This window comes from Muntiacus reevesi, chromosome 15, assembly GCF_963930625.1.
Source record: "Muntiacus reevesi chromosome 15, mMunRee1.1, whole genome shotgun sequence".
In the NCBI taxonomy this organism is placed as follows: Eukaryota; Metazoa; Chordata; class Mammalia; order Artiodactyla; family Cervidae; genus Muntiacus; species Muntiacus reevesi.
Window position 1 is genome coordinate 2,430,295 of NC_089263.1, and position 24,698 is coordinate 2,454,992.

Here is a 24,698-nt window from a genome sequence, read left to right on the forward strand (position 1 = left end):
CCAACAGATGTTGGCAATTTGATCTCTGGTTCCTCTGTCTTTTCTGTATCCAGTTTGAACATCTGGAAGTTCTTGCTTCACATACAGTTGAAGCCCAGCTTGGAGAATTTTGAGCATTACTTTGCTAGCATGTGAGATGAGTGCAATTGTGCACTAGTTTGAACATTCTTTGGGATTGAAAACTGACCTTTTTCCAGTCCTGTGATTCAGTTTTCCAAATTTGCTGGCATACTGAGGGCAGCACTTTAACAGCATCATCTTTTAGGATTTGAAATAGCTCAGCTGGTATTCCATCACCTGCACTAGCTTTGTTCGCAGTGATGCTTCCTAAGGCCCGCTTGACTTTACACTCTAGGGTCTCTGGCTCTAGGCGAGTAATCACACCATTGTGGCTATCTGGGTCTTTAAGAACTTTTTTGTATAGTTACCCTGTGTAACTATTGCCACCTCTTCTTAATATCTTATGCTTCTGTTAGGCCTATATCATTTCAAATGTTCTTTATAGTGCCCATCTTTGTATGTAATGTTCCCTTGGTATCTCTAATTTTCTTGAAGAGATCTCTTGTCTTTCCCATTCTACTGTTTTCCTCTATTTCTTTGCATTGATCACTTAGGAAGGCTTCTTCTCTCTCCTTGATATTTTTGGAAGTCTGCTTTCAGATGGATATATCTTTCCTTTTCTCCTTTGCCTTTCACTTCTTTTCTTTTCTCAGCTATTTGTAAGGCCTCCTCAGACAACCATTTTGACTTTTTGCATTTCTTCTTCTTCTTGGGATGGTTTTGATTACTGTCCACTGTACAATGTCACAAACCTCTGTCCATAGTTCTTCAGGCACTCTACCTATGAGATCTAACCCCTTGAATCTATTTATCACTTCCACTATATAAGGGATTTGATTTAGGTCATACCTGAATGGTCTAGTGATTTTCCCGACTTTCTTCAATTTAAGTCCGAATTTTGCAATAAGGAGTTCAGGATCTGAGCCACAGTCAGCTCCTGGTTTTGTTTTTGCTGGTTGTATAGAGCTTCCCCATCTTCAGTGGCAAAGAATATAATCAATTTGATTTCAGTATTGATCACCTGGTGATGTCCATGCAAAGAGTCATCTTTTGTGTTGTTGGAAGAGGGTGTTTGCTATGACCAGTATGTTCTCTTGGCAAAAATGTTAGCCTTTGCCCTGCTTCATTTTGTACTCCAAGGCCAAGCTTGCCTGTTATTCCAGGTATCTCTTGACTTCCTACTTTTTTTCATTCTAGTCCCCTATGATGAAAAGGACATCATTTTTTTGGTATTAGTTCTTGGAGGTCTTGTAGGTTTTCACAAAACCATTCAACTTCAACTTCTTTGGGATTAATGGTTATGGCATAGAGTTGGATTACATGATAATGAATGGTTTGCTTGGAAATGAACAGAGATCATCCTGTCATTTTTGAGATTGCACCCAAGTACTGCATTTTGGATTCTTTTGTTGACTGTGAGGGCTACTCCATCTCTTCTAAGGAATTCTTGCCCACAGTAGTAGATATAATGGTCATCTAGTTAAATTCATCCATTCCAGTTCATTTAAGTTCTCTGATTCCTAAAATGTTGATGTTCACTCTTGCTGTCTCCTGTTTGGCCACTTCCAATTTACCTTGATTCATGGACCTAACATTCCAGGCTCCTATGCAATATTGTTCTTTACAGCATCAGACTTTACTTCCATCACCAGTTACATCCACAACTGGGTGTTGTTTTCACTTTGGCTCCATCTCTTCATTCTCTCTGGAGTTATTTCCCCACTCTTCTCCAGTAACATATTGGGTACCTACCAACTTGGGGATTTCACCTTTCAGTGTCCTATCTTTTTGCCTTTTCATACTGTTCATGAGGTTCTCAAGGCAAGAATACTGAAGTGGTTTGCCATTCCCTTCTCCTGTGGACCACACTTTGTCAGAACTCTTCACCATGACCTGTCCATCTTGGATGGCTCTACATGGCATAGCTCATAGTTTCATTGAGTTAGATAAGACTGTGATCCAGGTGATTAGTTTGGTTAGTTTTTTGTAAATGTTGTTTCCATTCTCTCTGCCCTCTAATGGATAAAGTTAAGAGGCTTGTGGAAGCTTTCTGATGGGAGGGACTGGCTGTGGAGGAATCCGGGTCTTGTTCTGATGGGTGGGGCCATAATCAATAAGTCTTTATTTTATGTTGATGGGTGGGGCTGTGTTCCCTTCTTATAGTTTGGCCTGAGGATTTATCAAATGTGAACACACCTGTCCATCCACTTTGTCCCTCAAAGAGGTCCAGACAATATTTCTGCCATAAGGGATTGTGAAATGCACTGATGAAGAGAGCATTTGCTGCTTGAAAACACTTTGATAGAAGTCTTGCACAGAGCAGGGCCCCTGAGAAAAGGCATGCGGGCTCCTGATTAAATGGGAGTCATGGAATCCCAGAGGGCAAGAGTATAGGAGCAAACCTGCCAGGCAAAAGGTGAGCTCAGCTACTGAAACAGTACTGGAACAAGAGGGATCGGGCAGTGGTGCCCTGGGAATGAAATAAATGGGCTATCTACTGAAGTATTATTTGATATGTACAGCTAAAAAGTTCTAGGCTTGGTGACTGGAAACTTTGCTTGAGTCACTGCAATGGACTATATTGCCTCTGGCCCAGTACCAAGAGCCAAGTCAGTTCCCAGACTCTTCCCACTGAAGTAAGGATAGACTGAATGCACCAGAGGAAGGACCTTGCGACACTGTCATAAGAACAGACTGTAAATACATCCCCAACCCTAAAGAGGAACTATAGCCATTTGTTCTGTTAACTTACACTGACTTTGGTTTGACTTCTCTTCCTATGGTTAGGCAGCTCAGAATTATTAGAATTAATGTTGTTTTTTGTTCTTCCTGTTCCTCCAGTACTTTTGTGTTGTTCACTGGAGCTTGAAATAAATGAAGTTGTGGCCTAAGTTTATTTCAAAGTGGTTCCAGTGGATCTGCGAAAGTACCTGACCCTGTCAGGTATAAGTCAAATCTCCTACTTGACAACTGACATTATCCTATTACCCCTTGAATCTTGGAGTGTGGGCTACAACGATCAGAAAAGACAAAATGGTAGCCTCTGGAAGTTCCCTTTCTTAAGAAGATAGTAAACCAAAAATGACGCTGCATCTTAGAGAACATTAGAGATTAGTGTCACTGACAAAGATTTGCATGATGCAGAAGCTGTACTGATATATCTAATTATTGGGGCTTTCCAGGTAGCTCAGCTGGTAAAGAATCCATCTGCAGTGCAGGAAAGCCCAGTTCGATTCCAGGGTTGGGAAGAGCCACTGGAGAAAGGATAGGCTACCCACTGCAGTATTCTTGGGCTTCTCTGGCGACTCAGATGGTAAAGAATCTGCTTGCAATGTGGGAGACCTGGGTTCAGTCCTTGGGTTGGGAAGATCCCTTGGAGGATGGCATGCCAAGCCACTCCAGTGTTCTTGACTGGAGAATCCCCCCGGAGAGAGGGGCCTGGTGGGCTACAGTCTGTAGGGTCCCAAACAGCAGGACTTGACTGAAGTGACTTAGCACCCAGGCATATCTAATTACTAATTCATCTATTTGACCCGCGCAAAAGGCGCACGCTTCTGCTTTCCCTTACTGTCCTTTTTAGTAATGTTAGAATCTGCTCTTTGGTATTCTGGAGGGTCTAGGAGGCTGGATCCTTTATCCTGCAAGTAAGAAGCCAAAAAGGAAAAGCTTTTTGTACCTGGGAGGGCCCCACAGGGTCCTGTTCAGTTTCATATGCATAGAAAGAAAGACTTTATTTTCATTTTGGAAATGGCCTAGAAGCTTAGAAGATTTCAAGGCATTTTCCACTTCTGAAAAATTGAATTTGCAAGGAGCCCTGACCTCAACTTAACCATGTGATTCGATCCGGAAGCTGATTCCATGCCTCATTAACCCATGTCACGTTCTGTGGAAGCTGGTCAGGTGAAAGGATCTTCCCTTGCTGCCTGCATCCCTGGGCAAACCTCTGCTAAAGCAATATTTCTATTTGGAAACTCTCAGGCCATAGTGATTTCTGATTCAGGAAGATTCTTGCTTCCCTCCCAACTCGGTCATCAAACATAAATTTTCCTGGGTCTTTTCTCATCTCCTGACCAGCTCTCTCTCCTCCTGACAGAAACACGTAGTGGGAGAAGAGAGCTGTGAATTCCCTGTATAAAAGATATGCTGATTATATAATTAAGTGAGGTGATCGAGGTGTTAACCCTATTGTGATAATCATTTCATAATTATGCGTATCAAAACATCATGTTGTACACCTTAAACTTACACAGCATTATAATATCAATTATAAGCTATATAATGTCATAACAATGCTGGGAGGAAAACAAGAGAATTCCTTTGTTTAATAAAGTTTGACCAATAAATATACTTTAAATAAATTATATCATGGACAAAAACAACGAAACTGTTTACACAAGCAGCATTTCCTGTATTAGAATTACAAGGTAGATTTTCAAGTTCACCACTCCCTTTCAGGGAATCGCACCTTTATTCGATTATATTGAGTCTTCTTTCTAAGAAGGATCTCAGTTTACTTGATGGTGAATTTCTTAACCAGGCTTCTAAAACAATCATCTCTTTCCCACACCGGGAGTCGAACCCGGGCCGCCTGGGTGAAAACCAGGAATCCTAACCGCTAGACCATGTGGGAGAGGACGTGAGCGGGTTACAGTACAAGACAATTGAATCGCGCCCCTCTGCTTCCGCTTCCGCCGCGTGGTGCCGCCGCCGAGCTGCCGCGGTCTTCCGCGCCTGCGCGGGTTTTCGGCGCTCGGCGCTGGCAGTCCTGGTTATGCTGAGTGCCGTCGCGCGCGGCCAGGAGCCCGGAGCGTTGTGCTGCCGCCTCCCAGACCCCTCACCCCGCCCCGGGGAGGCGCAGCGGTAGTCGGCGCCGCAAAGCCCTCCCGCAGCGTCTGTGGACCGGCCTAGATTTCCAAACACCGTTTAAGACGCTCTGCGGTGAGATTTGACAGTGCTTTGAGGAACCAAGAGCAGGTTGTGAGCCTAGCTCCTGGGTTTCAGTTCACCGGTTTTGAAGCAGAGGATAACTTTTATTAGATCAGATTTTTCCAGTCATGGTGCTTAAAGGCATTTTAAATGGGATTTTGCACTTTGAAGGCAATAGATGAAACCCCGAATACCCTCTGGGGGACGTTTTGGGGCCAAGCCCTTCAGAGACTACCGTTTTAAAAGATGTTGTTTAGGGATGGTCTTACAGCCATAAAACCAAAACTAAACACTGCCAGCTGTAAAGAAAGAATCCATACGTTGCACTGCTTTAACAGCTCATGTCTTGCAGGAAAAAAGGTGAAATAAAACAAACAGCTAACTGGGAGATAAACATGTACACCCCACATAAGAAATTGGTATCCCATATGGAAGGAAACTACGCATGATTTATAAAAAGACAAATACTGTTCTATAAAAGTTAGAACTTGTGAACAAACCTCTTGGAGAGGAACCCCAAGACTAGAATGCATCTGAAAAAAAATCTCAACCCGACTGACTCCAGGCTAGCATTAGGCCAAAAAGCAAGTGTGCAATGTGAAATGTTGGCAAGTATGTGGGAAAAAGGAAGATTTTAGAAATTGATAAAACTTGATCAAGGAGGCAAATTGTCAGGATTTCCTGAATCTGCTTATGACCAAGCATTTCTTTTTTTTCTTTTTTAAACTTTTGTAAAACAAATACTGTTCTGGGATTACCTGTCAATGAATATGGAGAAATGCTGCTATGAAAGTAATAGGCAGACCATAGGGAGGATAAAGGGCCAGGGTCACCCTAAGCAAAGATCAGGGAAGGATGGAGATTCTCAATCTCTAAGAATTTCGAATGTCTCTGTGATTTTTTTTAAAAATTAAAATTCTTAATAATTGAAAACATGTGTGGAATGAAAAGGACTGTACATAATGTCTACAGTTGAGCCACAGACTGAAAGAAAATGTTTCATACGGAAAAGTAACTATTCTTACTATATCTGCACCTTATCTCCTAGGGAGGTGGAAAAAGCCCACAGGAAGGAAAAGTGGATTGAGAGAGGAGGAGTCAATAAATTGGGGAGAAATTTCACTCCCACATATAAACATGGCAATACAATTTAAAACAATGCTAAGATACTTCTGCTTTACTGACTATATCAAAACCTTTAGCTGTGTGGATTACCACAAACTGTGGAAACTTCTTCAAGAGACGGGAATACCAGACCACCTTACTTGCTTCCTGAGAAATCTGTATGTAGGTCAAGAAGCAACAGTCAGAACTGGACATGGAACAATGGACTGGTTCCAAATTGAGAATGGAGTACCTCAAGGCTGTGTATTGTCAACCTGCTTATTTAACTTAAATGCAGAGCACATCATGAGAGATGCTGGGTTGGATGAAGCACAAGCTAGAATCAAGATTGTGGAGAGAAATATCAATAACCTCTGATATGTAGATAACACCATGCTTATGGCAGAAAGTGAAAGAACTAAAGAACCCCTTGATAAAAGTGAAAGAGGAGAGCGAAAAAGCTGTTTTAAAACTTAACATTCAATAAATGAAGACTATGGCATCCTGTCCCATCACTTCGTGGCAAATAGATGGGGAAACAATGGAAACAGTGGCTGACTTAATTTTTCTCCACTATCACTGCAATATTGCTCCAATATCACTGCAGATGGTGACTGCAGCCATGAAATTAAAAGATGCTTGCTCCTTGGAAGAAAAGCTATGACAAACTTAGACAGCATATTAAAAAGCAGAGATGTTATTTGCCAACAAAGGTCCATCTAGTCAAAGCTATGGTTTTTTCCAGCAGTCATGTATGGATGTGAGAATTGGACTGTAAAGAAAGTTGAACACTGAAAAATTGATGCTTTTGAACTGTTGTGTTGGAGAAGACTCTTGTGAGTCCCTTGGATAGCAAGGAGATCAATTGTCTGATGCCCCACATTACTTTTTTTTAGGAGTTTAATTATTCTATTTATTTACATATTGTGAAAACAATTATTTAAATAAGGAATCCATTAGACTGAGGTGGTTCTATTCTTAGCAGCCTACCTAATCAAACCAAACCTTAAGCTTGAAATTCTTCAAGGTTAAGAAATCAAAATCATAAACATCTAACTATGGTTTTCCAAGTAAGGTAAACACTTAAACTATGGCTAATCAAATAATTTTTTGCTTGGCTTCTGCTTCTTCCTTATAAAAATCTTTCCACTAGCTTCTGTTGGTAGAGTGCACCTAATCACTTCTAGTTTGGTACTGCCTGATTAAAATAGATTTTTCTTGAAATAAACTCTTAAAAATGTTAATATGTTTCAGTTTATCTTTTAACACTATATATTTTAAAAACATTCTCATAAACTTTTATCTCCTATATGGTCTTCATAATTTTCTTTCTTTTTTTTTTTTTTGGTCTTCATAATTTTCATTTCTTTTTTAAAATTTATTTATTTTAATTGGAGGCTAATTACTTTACAATGTAGTGCTGGTTTTTTGCCATACATTGACATGAATCAGCCATGGGTGTACATGTGTTCCCCATCCTGAACCCCCCTCCCACCTGCCTCCCCATCCCATTCCTCAGGGTCATCCCAGTGCACCAGCCCTGAACACCCTGTCTCATGCATTGAACCTGGACTGGTGATCTGTTTCACATATGATAATATACATGTTTCAATGCTATTCTCTCAAATCATCCCACCCTCGCCTTCTCCCACAGAGTCCAAAACTCTGTTCTTTATATCTGTGTCTCTTTTGCTGTCTCGCATATAGGGTCATCATTACCATCTTTCTAAATTCCATATATATGTGTTAATATACTGTATTGGTGTTTTTCTTTCTGACTTACTTTGCTCTGTATAATAGGTTCCAGTTTCATCCACCCCGTTAGAACTGGTTCAGATGCGTTCTTCTTAATAGCTGAGTAGTATTCCATCGTGTATATGTACCACAGCTTTCTTATCCATTCATCTACCGATGGACATCTAGGTTGCTTCCATGTCCTGGCTATTGTAAACAGAGATGTGATGAACATTGGGGTACACGTGTCTCTTTCAATTCTGGTTCCAATTTCCTTGGTGTGTATGCCCAGCAGTGGGATTGATGATCGTATGGCAGTTCTATTTCCAGTTTTTTAAAGAATCTCCACACTGTTCTCCACAGTGGCTGTACCAGTTTGCATTCCCACTAACAGTGTTAGAGGGTTCCTTTTTCTCCGCACCCTCTCCAGCATTTATTGTTTGTAGATATTTTGATAGCAGCCATTCTGACTTTTTTAAAATAAAGATTTAAAAAAATTTTAATTTATTTTTATTATTGAATATTTATTTTGATTAATTAATTTATTTAGCAGCTCTGTGTCTTAGTTGCAACATGTGGGATCTTGGATCTTTGCTGTGGCATTTGAAAGTTAGTTGTGATGAGTGGGATCAAGTTCTCTGACCAGAAATTGAACCTGGGCCCCCTGCATTGGGAGTGCAGTGTCTCAGCCATTGGACCACTGTGGAGGTCTTCCCATATTACTTTTTTTCCCTACATTTTTTGACTGTGTCCTTTTTGACTCCTTCATATAACAAAGGCTATAATGCTTTCTTTGGAGGAACTAGATAATAGAGTCTTCAGTATGGTTTATCAAATTTCTCTTTTTGTTATTGATAGTTTAGAAAAATTTCTTTAGTTTCTCAACTCATTACTGGTAATGTCATATAAATTTTTGACATTGCTGTCAAACTAAGGAGATTGCTATTTCAGTTCTCCTGTGTCTGAATTATAGAATTTCAGGGTATTTCAATTATTCCCTGGACCAATGATCAGTTTGTTATCATGTTTGATTGAAGCAGCATTTTTGAAGGATTTTCTGTTTCTGCAATCTTTGTTGAAAGCAGTATTTTGTGTCAAGTCAGTGAGGAGTTTGTTTTTCCAATGAATTCATATGGTTTGCTCCATTTCATTAAGTGGATTATCAAAAAATTTAAGAGTTTTTCACTACTTTTTGAACTGTATACCTTTCTAATAATTAATTATTGCTTTGAAATGATTTATATGCTGTTTCATATGATGTGTCAAAAGGTTCATCAACTATCCCACAATATTGTGTTTGAATGCAAAAAACACACAACTTCACACATGGATGTACATTCACGGCCTATAGAATGGCTAAGAGTTTGTGCTTGACAATCACAGACATTCTTCAAATCTCTGTTGCTTGTTATTCATACCCAGAAAAATATTTGGGAGTGTTTGAATATTGTTCAAGTATATATATCAAGTATATTCCTAAGAGGAGAACTATGGTAATCACATCTTCTATTTAGATTGTTACATGTCTAGTAATTGGAAGGATTTTCCATAGACCGGCTTCTGGCTCTGTCTGTGTCATAGCTATTTTCCTCCCACGGCATATGTGCCAAGCCACAGGAAATGTTTTCTCAAGATAACAGCTCTAGCTGTTCGGGTTACAGTGCTGGGTGATCAGCTTGGTGAGCAACAGAAATGTTCCTGAAAGTAATTCCTACATTGGACAGCTGGTAGCACCTGTATGTGAAAATGATCATAAACCACATGACCCTGAGTGAACCTCCCCTTAGGGGGACCCTGAGTTCTCACAGGCACCTATTTCTTCCCAACCTGAGGGGGAAGGGGCATTCAACTCATCACTTAAAATACCTTATTTTCCGAACTTTACAAAAACATGTGATATTCCATGAATCACTTCCAGGAACATGAAAGGGGTCAATGCAAAGGGAGAATCCTGGGGCTTAGGCCTCATTCACTTCTTGAAAATTCACCTCCAACTGTAAATAAAAAAGACTCTATCACTTTCCTCCTCTGTTCCATCAGCAGAGCTGTAGTTCTAGCCTTCATTGGGTCACTCCAGATTTTTTGAAAGCTGCCTAGTTGACTTCTCTATACCTTGGATTTGCCTCTTATCTAATATGATCATGTTAATCCATCCAGCCCCATCACTTCATGGCAAATAGATGGGGAAACAGTGGAAACAGTGGCTGACTTTATTCTTTTGGACTCCAAAATCAATGCATATGGTGATTGCAGTCATGAAATTAAAAGACGCTTACTTCTTGGAAGGAAAGCTATGACCAACCTGGACAGCACATTAAAAGGCAGAGACATCACTGCCAACAAAGGTCCGTCTAGTCAAGGGTATGGTTTTTCCAGTAGTCATGTATCGATGTGAGAGTTGGACTATAAAGAAAGCTGAGCACTGAAGAATTGATGTTTCTGAACTGTGGTGTTGGAGAAAACACCTGAGAGTCCCTTAGACTGCAAGGAGACCCAACCAGTCCATCCTAAAGGAGATCAGTCCTGGGTGTTCATTGGAAGGACTGATGTTGAAGCTGAAACTCCAATAATTTGACCACCTGATGTGAAGAGCTGACTCATTTGAAAAGACCCTGATGCTGGGAAAGATTGAGGGCAGGAAGAGGAGGGGACAACAGAAGTTGAGATGGTTGGGTGGCATCACTGACTCAATGGACATAAGTTTGGGTAAACTGCGGGGTTTGGTGATGGACAAGGAGGCCTGTCATGCTGCGGTTCATGGGTTCACAAAGAGTCGGACATGACTGAGTGACTGAGCTGATCTGAATCCACCACTTAAAACCTTTCCATGTTTATTAATCATGTAAGATCAAATTGGAGAAGGAAATGGCAACCCACTCCAGTACTCTTGCCTGGAGAATCCCATGAACAGAGGAATCTGGCAGACTACAGTCCATGGGGTCGCAAGAGTCGGACACGACTTAGTGACTAAACCACCACCAAGATCAAGTTAGCTATTCAGAAGGGTCGTTAACATCAGACTCATGCCCATAGACATTCTCATTTCTCTATACTTTGGATTCCTTGAGTTTCTCCTAACATGCCCTAAGCTTAAAAACTCCTTTCCTTTGTGTGTGCTGGTATTTTTCTTCTAAGATGTCTTCTCCCCTTTGTGTGCCTTACCTGAGGATTATCTACTTCTCTGCCAGGACTCAGCTTGGATCTCAGCTCATCAGAACATTTCCCTGGAACCAAGCTCTGCCTCTTAGCCCCTTCACCCACAACTGCACAGGATGATTCCCTCCATTCTGCCACTACTTAGCTTGTACACGTTCTTGTAAATCACCTCCCCATCCTATAGTATGATCTGTTGTTGTTTAGTCGCTAAGTTGTGTCCAACTCTTTGTGACCCCATGGACTGTAGTCTGCCAGGCTCCTCTCTCCATGGGATTTCCCAGGCAAGAATACTGGAGTGGGTTGCCATTTTCTTCTCCAGGGGATCTTCCCAACCCAGGGATTGAATCCACGTCTCTTGCATGGCAAGTGGATGTGAATTATTGCAGCCCAGGATCTATATTCCCCAAATCTTTAGTTGTAAGAAATGGGAAAAATAGACTCAGATGTCCAGACAGCTGACAGGTTATTCTCTTGGTGAATCTATGCAGTCTTACATAGCACCAGCCTCAGATGAGATCACTCTAAGGTTTAAGGTCACACTTCAGGCCATTTGTAAGCACAGACAAAAAAGTTTCTGTGCCACATACGAAATACCAAACACTCCCTCTCTTGGCTGAAATGAGGGGCTTCAATTTCTTTCATTTTTCTCTTCTTTTTTTTTTTTTTTTGGCTGCCCCGTGCAGCTAGTGGGATCTTAGTTCCCTGACCAGGGATTGAACTCATGCCTCCTGCAGTGGGAGGGCAGAATCCTCACCCCAGGACCACCAGGGAATTGCCAAGTGACTTCAATTTCTTGATCATTTACACCCTTTATTCTCTTCTCATCTGGTCTGCACCTCCTGGATAAGACTGCTCTCTGGCATCCCAACAGGGCAAACTCTGGCTTCCTCTGTCCCTCTCTCAACTCACCCAGCCAGATCCAAATCATACAATGGGTTCTTTCCAGAAGCCTCTCGTGGAGATGCCATGATTCCCTATAGTGCTTGTTCTCAGTGCAAAGAAGAATCAGACCAACTTGTCCAGCTCTTGGGATGCCACTGCTGGTCTTTGGTGGAAGGCACTCACAGAAACAGAAGCTCTGGGAGCTTTCTGCCTTGGCCAGGAAGGCTTGAGCCAGTGAGGGTGCCCACATCTGAGGCCCTATTCCTCCACCTGCATCAGGTGCCTCCTGCTCTTGTCTGAAGGTAAGCTCTGCTGAATTGAACATCTTTCTTTCCTTGAAGTCTTTTGGTATTGGATTTATTATGTTTTCTTAGGAATCAAATCCCTTGGAATTTTGTTATTAGACCAGGTTTATATTGTTCTTTGACAAAACTGCTTTTTAGGTCCTAATATCTGCATGTCTAATACTCTGCCTGTCTGATTTTTCAATTGAATTTTGTCTGCCTGAAACCAAGATATTTTGTTTGGCCCCAGTAGGTAATGAGTGGTCTTTGTTAAACTCCAGAGCACAGAATTGCACAAGAGGCATCCTTACAGACTCTTGACAGTTCTCATGGAGTTGTTTCAGTATAAACCACACCAACTCCAGGCTAACCTCCTGCCTTTCTTATGCTTAATCATTGGGAGTCTATTCTTGTGCTTATCTTTCTAACTGGCATAATTTCACCAAAGCAATTTGAAATCACATAGGCCACTTAACAGAATGTTTAATATGAATGAAATTGCTCATTTGAGCAGAGCTTTAGAACTAAAAGGAAACAAAATTCCAACTGTCCAATAGTCTGCTTTCTTCAATTGGTCCAAGGAGGCAATTGGGGCCCAAAATTTGCCTTAAATATTCTTTAGCTGAAGCTAATGAGAAATGTGAGAAAGCATCTCTCTAAGCATCATCTTTAAATAGTGTTCAGTGTTAGCTACTGTTGACATTTTCAAAGGACTTCCAACCTTATCTTGATAATTTAAAGTAAAAAATTACAGATATGATCATAAATGAAAATTGACTAGCACATCATCCCATTGCATGAACTTCAGCATTTGGCTGGAGATTTTCTAGAGACTTTAGAAAGCAAGAATTTAAAAGGCCTTGTAAGGGAATTGCCTTATTTGTCCAAAAGAGAGTCTACCTTATTTAAGTGGGAAGATCACCCCTTCATTTACATCTTTGGGGATTGAATGTGGGATTTTGATCAGATGACTTGATAAGATTCTCAAGGACCCATGTTATGTCAAAAGTAGCTGCATGACACTCTCTTTTGTGTGTGTATGCCAAAATCTTTTAAAATATACTTCTACATTTTCTTGTCTCTCCTTACAGAAAATAATTAGCTATTTGTCTAAAGATTGCCTCTTCATATCTTTTTGTCCCACTCTTCCCCCCACCCCTTTCTTGAGAAACTTTATAGATTAACTGATCAAAAATCCTTCAGTTGTTATGTGCATACTCTAGGAATATTTACTTTGAATGAACACTCACAATTGTCTTAAAAACTTATCAAACTACATTTCTGTCTGTAGACACTGACAGGTATATTTCCATAATAGTCTTTGTGAATACAAGTACAAGATAATAAGAAAAGACTTCAGTTCCAAAATAGAAGAAAACCTTGACATGATTTAGGGTCTTTAACAATTAGTTCACTGAAAGAAACATGTTAATGTAATATTTTGTAATGTTCAAGAACAAGATTCAATTTGTAAACCTTGTAGTTCAAATTCTCTATATCATTTAAGAAAGTTTCTACTATATTCAAAACTTTTTAATTTAAAGAAATTTATTTAAGTAAGCTTTTGGGCTTCCCAGGTGACTCAGTGGTAGAATCTGCCTGCCAATGCAAGGGATGTGAGTTCAAGCCCTGCACTGGGAAGATCCCCTGGAGATGGAAACGGCAACTCACTCCAGTTTCTTGCTTAAGAAATTCCATGGACAGAGGAGCCTGGTAGGCCACAGTCCATGGAGTTGCAAAAGAATCAACACAACTTAATGATTAATCAACAACAATAGTTGATTTATGCTGTTGTGCTACTTTCAGGTGTACAGAAAAATGATTCAGTTATATACATACATATACATACATATACACACATACATTGTTGTTCAGTTACTGAGTCGTGTCTGACTCTTTGCCACCCCATGAAATGCAGCACACCAAGTTTCCCTGTCTTTTCACTATCTCCCGGAGTTTGCTCAAACTCATGTCCACTGAGTCAGTGATGCTATCCAATCAACTCATCCTCTGTTGCCTTCTTCTCCTGCTCTCAATCGTTCCCACCATCAGGGTCTTTTCAAATGAGTCAGTTCTTCACATCAGATGGCCAAAGTGTTGGAGTTTCAGCTTCAACATTAGTCCTTCCAATGAACACCCAGGACTGATCTCCTTTAGGATGGACTGGTTGGATCTCCTTGCAGTCCAAGGGACTCTCAAGAGTCTTCTCCAACACCACAGTTCGAAAGCATCAGTTCTTCAGCGCTCAGCTTTCTTTATAGTCCAACTCTCACATCCATCATGACTTACCCTGTTACAAAGATTCCTACTCCCACATCAGGCTTCCCAGTCTGGGAATCCAGCAATGGGACTAGGAATTCCCAGGGAATCTGACATTAAAGGCCAGTGGAATTGGATTGCAAGACTTCCATTGGAATGGGAGAAGCAGAAACTCCAGTCTAGAAGAAGACAAACAAAACCTTGTGTGCACCAGGAACCAGAGGAAAGAAGAAGTGACCCCACAGGAAACTGAACCATCTGCTGGAGGGTCTCCTCTGGAGGCATGGGTCAACAGTGGCTCGCCATGGGGATGGGGGTATTGGCAGCAGCAGTCATGGTAAGTGCCCCTTGGTGTGAGACCTCTTGGAAGTCACCATTAGCCCTACCATAGAGCCTGTACACACTAGGGCAGAGTTACCTCAGACCAAATAACTGACAGGGAGGGAGAGCAGCCCTACCCATCAGCAGACAATTGGATTAAAGTTTTAATGAGTGTTGCCTTGCCCACCAAAAGCAAGGCCCAGTTTTCCCCACCAGTCCTGATGCCAGTCCCTCCCATCAGGAAGCTGGCACGAGCATCTTAGCTTCATCCACTAGACGTAAAGCAGAAGAAGCAAGAACTACAATCCTGCAAGCTCCAGAACAAAACCACAATCGCAGAAAACTCATCAAAATGAAAAGACATAAGATTATATCCCAGATGAAAGAACAAGATAAATCCCCAGAAAAAAACTAAAGTGGAGATAGACAACCTTCCAGAAAAAGAATTCAGAATAATGACAGTGAAGATGATATAGGACCTCAGAAAAAGAATAGAGAAGATGCAAGCAATGTCTACCAAAGACTTAGAAGAGCTAAAGAACAAGCAGAGATGAATAATACCCTCAAAGAAATTAATAGTAGAATGATTGAGGCAGAAGAATGGATAAGTGATCTGGAGGACAGAATGACGGAGATAACTGCTACAAAACAGAATATAGAGAAAAGAATGAAAAGAAATAAAGACAGCCTAAGAGACCTCTGGGAGAACATCAAAAGGACCAACATTTGCATTTTAGGGGTCCCAGAAGGAGAAGAGGGAGAGAGGTATCTGACAAAATATTTGAAAATATAATAGCTGAAAACTTCCTTAACATGGGAAAATAAATAATTAGTCAAGTTTAGAAAGTGCAGAGAGTCCCAGGCAAGACAACTCAATGAGGAACACATTGAGACACATAGTAATCAAACTGACAAAAATTAAAAACAAAGGTAAAATATTAAAAGCAATAGAGGAAAAATGACAAATAACATACAAAGGAACTATCATAAAGTTATCAGCTGACTCCTCAACAGAAATTCTACAAGCCAGAAGGGAATGGTACAATATGTTCAAAGTGATGAAAGAGAAGAACCTACAACCAAGAATACTCTACTCTGTAAGACTCTAATTCAGATTGATGGAGAAATCAAAAAATTTCCAGACAAGTGGGAGTTAAGAGAATTCAGCACCACAAACCAGCTTTACAGCAAATGCTAAAGGAACTTCTCTGGACAGGAAACACAAGAGAAGGGAAAGACCTACAGAAAATAAAGTCAAAACAATTAAGAAAATGATGAGAGGATAATACATGTTGATAATTACCTTAAATGTAAATGGTTTAAATGCACCAACCAAAAAACATAGTCTGGCTGGGTGGATACAAAAACAAGACCTGCATATGCTATTTACAAGGGACTCATTTCTGACCTTTGGACACTTACAGACTGAAAGTAAGGGGATGGTAGAAGGTATTTAATCTTCAAATGGAAATAAAAAGAAAGCTGAAATAACAATATTCATATCAGGCAAAATAGACTTAAAATTAAATCTGTTGAAGAAACAAAGAAAGACACTACATAATAATCAAGGGTTTGATCCAAGAAGAATATATAATAATTATAAGTATATATGTACCCAACATAAGAACACCTTATTATGTAAGGCAAATACTAACACCTATAAATGAAGAAGCCCATCCCACACAATAATAGTGGGAGACTTTAATACCTCAGTCTCATCAATGGACATATCATCTGGACAGAAAACTAATAAGTAAACACAAGCCTTAAATGGCACTAGTTGGCCTTAATTGATATTTATAGAGCATTGCAACCAGAAGCAGAAGACTACACATTCTTCTCAAGTGCACATGGGTCATTCTCTAGAATTGACCACATGCTGTGCTACAAAGTGAACCTTGGTAAATTTAAGATAGTTGAAATCATATCAAGCATCTTTTCAGTCCACAACACTATGAAATTAAAGGTAAACTACAAGGAAAAATAAAAGACGCTTACTCCTTGGAAGGAAAGTTATGACCAACCTAGACAGCATATTAAAAAGCAGAAACATTACTTTGTCAACAAAGGTCCATCTAGTCAAGGCTATGGTTTTTCCAGTGGTCATGTATGGGTGTGAGCGTTGGACTCTAAAGAAAGTTGAGTGCCAAAGAATTGATGCTTTTGAACTGTGATGTTGGAGAAGACTCTTGAGAGTCCCTTGGACTGCAAGGAGATCCAACTTGCAAGGAGGTCCATCCTAAAGGAGATCAGTCCTGGGTGTTCATTGGAAGGACTGATGTTGAAGCTGAAACTCCAATACTTTGGCCACCTGATGCAAAGAGCTGACTCATTTGAAAAGACCCTGATGCTGGGAAAGATTGAGCGCAGAAGGAGAAGGGGAGGACAGAGGATGAGATGGTTGGGTGGCATCACCGACACGATGGACAGGGGTTTGGGTGGACTCCAGGAGTTGGTGATGGACAGGGAGGCCTGGCATGCTGCAGTTCATAGGGTCACAAAGTGTTGGACACGACTGAGCTGAGCTGAACAAGGGAAAGACTCTAAAACACATGTGGCAGCTAAACAATATGCTACTAAATAACCAATGAATCACTAAATAAATCTAAGAGGAAATAAAAAAGAAAAAAAAACCCTAGAGACAAATGAAAACAAAAGCACAATAGTCCAAAACCTATAAGATTCAGCAAACGTAGTTCTAAGAGGAAATTTATTATAGTAATACAACCTTAAGAAATAAGAAAATAAACAATCTAATATTACTAATAAAACAACTAGAGAAGAACAACCAAAATCTATGTTAGTTGAAAGGACGAAATTTTAAAGATCAAAGCAGAAATAAATGAAATAGAGACAAAGAAAGCAATTGGAAAGATCAATAAAAGGAAAGCTGGTTCTTTGAAAAAATAAACAAAATTGATAAACCTTTACCCAGACTCATCAAGAAAAAAGGGAGAGGACTCAAATCAATCAAGTTAGAAATGAAAAAATGAGAAGTTGCAACTTACTCCATAGACATACCAAGGATCATAAGAGACAACTATGAACAACTTTATGCCAATAAAATGGACAACTTAGAAGAAATGCACACATTCTTAGAAAGGTACAACCTCCCTAGACTGTAACAAGAAGAAATAGAATGTATGAACAGACCAATTACAAACACTGAAATTGAAACTGTGATTAAAAACCTCCTAACAAATAAAAATCCAGGATCTAATGGCTTCGCAGGCAAATTCTATCAAAAATTTAGAGAAAAGCTAACACCTACCCTTTTCAAACTTTTCCAGATTGTTGCAGAGGATGGAAAACCTCCAATCTCATTTTATGAGGTCATCATCCTGATACCATACTGGATCACACAGACACACAAATTACAGACCAATATCACTCATGTACATAGATGCAAACATCCTCAACAAAATACTAGCAATCTGAATCCAACAATACATTAAAAAGATCATACACCATGATCAAGTGGGAGTCATATCAAGATGAAAGGATTCTTCAACATTCACAAATCAATCAATGTGACTCATCACATCAGCAAATTGAAGAGTAAAAACCATATGATCGTCTCAATAGATGCAGAAAAAATTTTTGACAAAATTAAACTCTGATTTATAGCAGAAATTCTCCAGAAAGTGGGCTAGGGGGAACATGCAGCAACATCATAAAGATCATATGCAAAAAACCTACAGCTAACATCATACTCAATGGTGAAAAGCTGAAAGCATTCCACCTAAGGTCAGGAACAAGGCAAGGAAGTCCACTCTCACCACTTTAATTCAGTATGGTTTTGGAAGTCCTGGCTACAGCAATCAGAGAAGATAAGGAGGTAAAGGGGATACTTATTGGAAAAGAGGAAGTGAAACTGTCACTCTTTGCAGATGATACAATACTATACATAGGAGATCCTAAAGATGATACCAGAAAACTACTGCTGCTGCTGCTAAGTCACTTCAGTCGTGTCCGACTCTGTGTGACCCCATAGATGGCAGCCCACCAGGCTCCCCCGTCCCTGGGATTCTCCAGGCAAGAACACTGGAGTGGGTTGCCATTTCCTTCTCCAATGCATGAAAGTGAAAAGGGAAAGTGAAGTCGCTCAGCCGTGTCCGACTCTTAGCGACCCCATGGACTGCAGTCTACCAAGCTCCTCTGTCCATGGGACTTTCCACGCAAGAGTAGTGGAGTGCAGTACCACTAGAACTCATTGATGAGCTTGGTAAAGTTGCAGGTTACAAAAATCAATACACAGAAATCTGTTGCGTTTTTACGCACTAACAATGTAAGATAGCATTGAAACATGTATATCATCAAGTGTGAAACAGATCGCCAGCCCAGATTGGATGCATGAGACAAGTGCTCAGGGCTGGTGCACTGGGAAGACCTAGAGGGATGGGATGGGGAGGGAAGTGGGAAGGGGGATCAGGATGGGGATTTACACATGTAAATCCATGGCTGATTCATGTCAATGTATGAAAAAACCACTACAATATTGTAAAGTAATTAGCCTCCAACTAATAAAAATAAATGAAAAAAAAAAAAAAAGAAATAGAAATTCAAGAAACAATTCCAATTACCATCACATCAAGAAGAATTAAATACCTAGAAATAAACCTACCTAAAGAGACAAAAGATCCATACTCTGAAAACTTTAAGATGCTGATGAAGGAAATCAGAGAAGAGGTAAACAAATGGAAAGATATACAATGTTTGTGGATTGGAAGAATCAATATTGTCCAGATGAGCACTACTCAAGGCAATGTACAGATTTAATGCAATCTTTATCAAATACAAAGGCATTTTTTTTCACAGAACTATAACAACAACAACAAAAAAACACACAAAATTTTTATGAAACCACAAAAGAATTCACATAGCCAAAGAAATCTTGAGAAAGAAAAATGGATTTGGAGGAATCGGTTTCCCTGACTTTAGACTATCATAGAAAGCTACAGTCATCAAAACAGTGTGATACTGGCACAAAATCAGAAATAGAGATCAATGGAACAGAATAGAAAACCCTGAAATAAGCCCATGCACCTATGGTCAATTAAACTATGATGGAGGCAATAATACAGAACATTGGAAAAACATTCTCTTCAACAAATGGTGCTGGGAAAAATGGGACAGCTCCATGTTAAAAACAACAACAACAACAACAACAAATTAGATCATTCTTTAACTCTATACACAAAAATAAGCCCAAAATGGATTAAAGCCCTACCTGTGAGGCCAGACACTATAAAACTCCTAAAGGGAAACATAGACAAAACACTCTCTGACATAAGTCGAAGCAATATCTTTTACAATCTGTCTCACAGAATAATGGAAATAAAAGTAAAGATAAACACATGGTACCTATTTAAATTCAAAAGCTTTTGCACAGCAAAGGAAACATAAACAAAATGAAAAGACAACCCACAGATTGGGAGAAAATATTTGCAAATGATGTGACTGATAAGGAGTTAGTCTCCAAAATTTACAAACAGCTCATGATGCTCAACAGCCTCAAAACAATTGACCCACTTGAAAAATGGTCAGAAATAGACATTTCTCCAGAGAAGACATACAGGTAGTCAATAGGCACTTCAAAAGATGTTCAACCAGACGTTCTCTAATTATTAGAGAAATGCATATAAAACTACAATGAGATATCACTTCACACCAGCCAGAATGTCTATCATCAAAAATCCACAAACAATAATTGCTGGAGAGGGTGTGGAGGGAAGGGAATCCTCCTATACTGTTGATGGGAATGTAAATTAATATAGCCATTGTGGAGAACAGTATGGAGGGTCCCTAAAAAACAAAAAATAGAGCTATCCTATGACCCTGCAATCCTACTCCTGGGCATATATCTGGAGAAAAACATGATCCAAAAGGATATATGCAGCCAAATATTTACTGAAACACTGTCTACAATAGCCGAGACATGCAAGCAACCTAAATTCCTACAGAGGAATGGATAAAGAAGATATGGTATATATATTCAATGGGATATTACTCAGCCTTTAAAAAGAATGAAATAATGCTATTTGCAGCAACATGGATGGACTTAGAGAGTGTCATACTGAGTGAAGTAAGTCAGACAATGAGGGAGAAACGTCATCTGACATCCCTTATATATGGAATCTAAAAAGAAATGATATAAATGGACTTACATACACAACAGAAGCAGACTCACAGACTTTGATAATGAGCTTATGATTGCTGGAGGGGGGAAGGGATAGTTAAGGAGTCTGGCATGGACATGTACATACTGCTATATTTAAAATGGATAACCAGCAAGGACTTGTTGTGTGGCATGTGGAACTCTGCTCAATGTTATGTGCCAGCCTGGAAGGGAGGGGAGTTTGGGGGAGAATGGATACATGTGTATATATGACTGAGTTCCTCTGATAGTCACCTGAACTATCCTAACACTATTTGTTAAACAGTTATACCTCAATACAAAACAAAAAAGTTTTAAAATATACAAAAAGAAATCTGTTGAATTTCCTTACACTAACAAGGAAATAGAAAGGAAAAGTTAAAAAAAGAAAGCAACCTCTTTTAAAATCACATCAAACAAACAATAAAACAGGAATAAATCTGACCATGGAGATGAAAGATTTATATGCTGAGAATTATAAAACACTGATAAAGGAAATGGAAGATGTTTCAAAGAAATGGAAAGATATCCCATGTTTTTGGATCAGAAGAACTAATATTGTTAAAATGGCCAGACTATGCAAAGCAGTCTACAGATTTAATGTGATCCCTAGCAATTATTCATAACATTTTCCACAAAACTAGAATAATCCTAAGTATACATGGAACCTCAAAAGACCCAGATTTACCAAAGTAATCCTGAGAGGAAAAAAACAAAAACAAAGATGGAGGCATAACTATTCCAGACTTCATACAATGCCCCAAAGTTACAGTAATGAAAGCAGCCTGATATTGGCACAAAAATAGATCTATGAATCAATTAAACAGAATAGGGAGCCCAGAAATGAATCCTGACACGTACAGTCAATAAATCTTTAACAAAGGAGGCAAGAATACACAATGGAGAAAAGATGGTCTCCTCAGAAAGTGGTGTTGGGAAAATTGGACAGTCACATGTAAATCAATGAAGTTAGAACACTCCCTTACGCCATACACAAATAAAAACAACCTCAAAATGATTTAAAGACTTAAATATAAGACATGATACCATAATACTCATAAAAGAAAATGTAGGCAAAATGTTCTCTGACATAAATCATACTAATGTTTTCTTAGGTTAGTTTTCCAAGGCAACCAAATAGGAACAAAAATAAACAAATGGGCCCTAATTCATAATTTTCTAAAGTTAAATATTTTATGTATAAACTTGTACTTAATTATATACAGTGATAATATGATGTCTTTTTTATTAGTATATTTTCATTTTAGAACGGTATTAAAAATAGTATCAGAATAAGTTGTGAAGATAGTAGATAGCAGTCCCATATACTCCATGGAAGTTTCCCCTAATATTAATATCTTACTGATTAATATGTTATATTTGTCATAATATATGAACCAATATCGGTACACTATTACCAACTTAAGTTCATATTTTATTCATCTTGCCATATTTTTATCTATGTTCTCCTTCTGTTTTAGGACCTCATCCAAGATCCTAACAGTACATTCCACTGAGTTTTTGTGTCTCCTTAGGTTCTTTGGGTTGTGACAATTTCTCAGACTTTCCTTGTTTTTAATGACCTTGACGTTTTTGAGGGATACTCATCAGATATTTTGTAGAATATTTCTTGGTTGGGATTTAACTAATGTTTCTCTCAGAATTACACTAAATGTATGGGTTTTTAGGAGGAAGACCACAGAGATAAAGCCATTCTCATTGTATCACATTAAGGATATATATTCAAGATCCCCAGAATAGGAAATGGCACCCCACTCCAGTATTCTTGCCTGGAAAATTCCATGGACAGAGGCACCTGGAGGGTAGTAGTCCATTGGGTCGCAAAAGTCAGACATGACTGAGTCACTGAACACATGCACACACACACACACACACACACACACATTATCAACATGATATCACTGTTGATCTTAACCTTGCTCACCTGAGCTCACCTTGCTCACCTTGATTAACCCTGAGTGATCAGGGTTTTTTGGGACCTCTATTATAAAGTTATTCTCCCCACCCCCTTTCATACTGTACTCTCTGGAATGAAGTCATTATGATAGCCCTCACTTACAGAGGGGACAGTTATGTTCTACCTTCTTTAATGTGGAGTATCTGCATATATTTCTTGAAATTTTTCTGCAAGAGAAATTAGCCTATTACTCCACATTTATTGATTTATTCAATCACTTAGTGTGTGTGATTTAGCATGTCTTTTTTGGGGCGCACAATAAGATATTTCAGGCTCACCTTGTATATTCTCTGCCTCAAGAATAAGCCATTTCTCCAAGCATTCCTTTTTCCTCTTATTGAAGAATAGTATTAGAAACCAAGATATGGGTGCCAGGTGCTATCAGGGAGTCATTGCTTCTAGATCTTCTTGGCTGAAAGAACAATAAAACTTCTATGTACACACACACTACATATTGTGTCTACATATATCATGTCTATATTTATAGATATTAATAGATCTATAAATATTTCTATATGTACCCCTCTATATCAAGTGAATTGATACTGATGGGTCATTTTAGTATTTCACCATTGCTTTATGTAATTTCCTGCTTTAACAGTGAGAAATCTTGCACCCACCCTTTACCATCCACTCCTATCTAATTCCATATATATGAATGGAAGTTTCAAGTGTGTTAACCCATATCCTGAAAGAAAACTACACCTCCACCTAGAGTACAGTGCTTATGCACATTTCTTGTTACTCAGTCTTATAATGTAAACTTATTTGTAAAGCTACTTAGGTCAGCACTTTTTGTCCTCATTCTCTTTGGTGAGACTGTATCATACCTCTGTAATACAGTGAGATTCTTTTGTGACAGCCTTTGTCTGATCCTGCAAATCCCGGACTTCCCAAATGATTTTTGAACATTTTTGTATATGTTTCCTCTTGTACTGTAAAGTTCCATGCATTTGTTAAAATGAATGGTTGCGTATATTCACCATTTTGGAATCATACAGAAGTTTCATTACCCTAAAAGATTCCCTACAACTCAACTATCTCCCCTTTCCAAACTCCTGGTTGCCACTTTTTCTTGTCTCTGTATAATGGAATCACAGCATGTGGTCTTTTCAGAATGTCTTCTTTCACTTAGCAAAGTGAATTGAAGACTCACATGTTTTTGTGCAGCCTGATAGCTCATTTCTGTTTATCACTAATATTTCATTGTTTTCCACCCAGAGCTTGTTTATCTGTTCACAGATTTGAAGGACATTTGATTGCTTCCAGTTTGGGGCAATTATGAATAAAGCAACTACAAACATTTACGGGTAGGGTATTCATGTGGGCAAAAGTTTTAAAATCAGCTGAGTAAATACTTAACAGTGCAACTGATACACTGCATGATAAAGAATATGTTTGGCAGTTTGTAAGTAACTGTGAAACTTTCTTCCAAAGTGATTGTACCATTTTGCATTCTCACCAGTAGTGGAGGAGAGTTCCTTCTCCATGTTCTTGCTCACAACTGATTTTGTCAGCTTTCTGGATTTTCCTCATCCTAATACATCTCTAGTGGTATCTTATTATTGTTTTAATTAGTATTTTGTTAATGACAAAAGATGTTGAATACCTTTATATGTATTTATTTGTAATCTTTATAGGTTCTTTGATTCTATTTTGATCTTTTGCCCTTGATCTGATCAGCACTCAAGGATTCACCTACTACAATAAGAGAACTTTCCTGCCTTACTGCACATACATGATTCACATACATGCCATTTCTTACTCTGTTATAGCCAAGAGCAGGCCAGGCCAGTGCCTGTCATAGTTGATCTGATGATCAAATGACACATGAGAG

At 39.1% G+C, this 24,698-nt stretch overlaps 1 non-coding gene across 1 annotated transcript; it reads right to left on the reverse strand.

The window, feature by feature from the left end:
• Positions 1-4,618: 4,618 nt before the first annotated feature.
• Positions 4,619-4,690, reverse strand: TRNAE-UUC (transfer RNA glutamic acid (anticodon UUC)). Its single transcript has one exon. It is a non-coding gene; the product is annotated as a tRNA-Glu (tRNA).
• Positions 4,691-24,698: the final 20,008 nt, after the last annotated feature.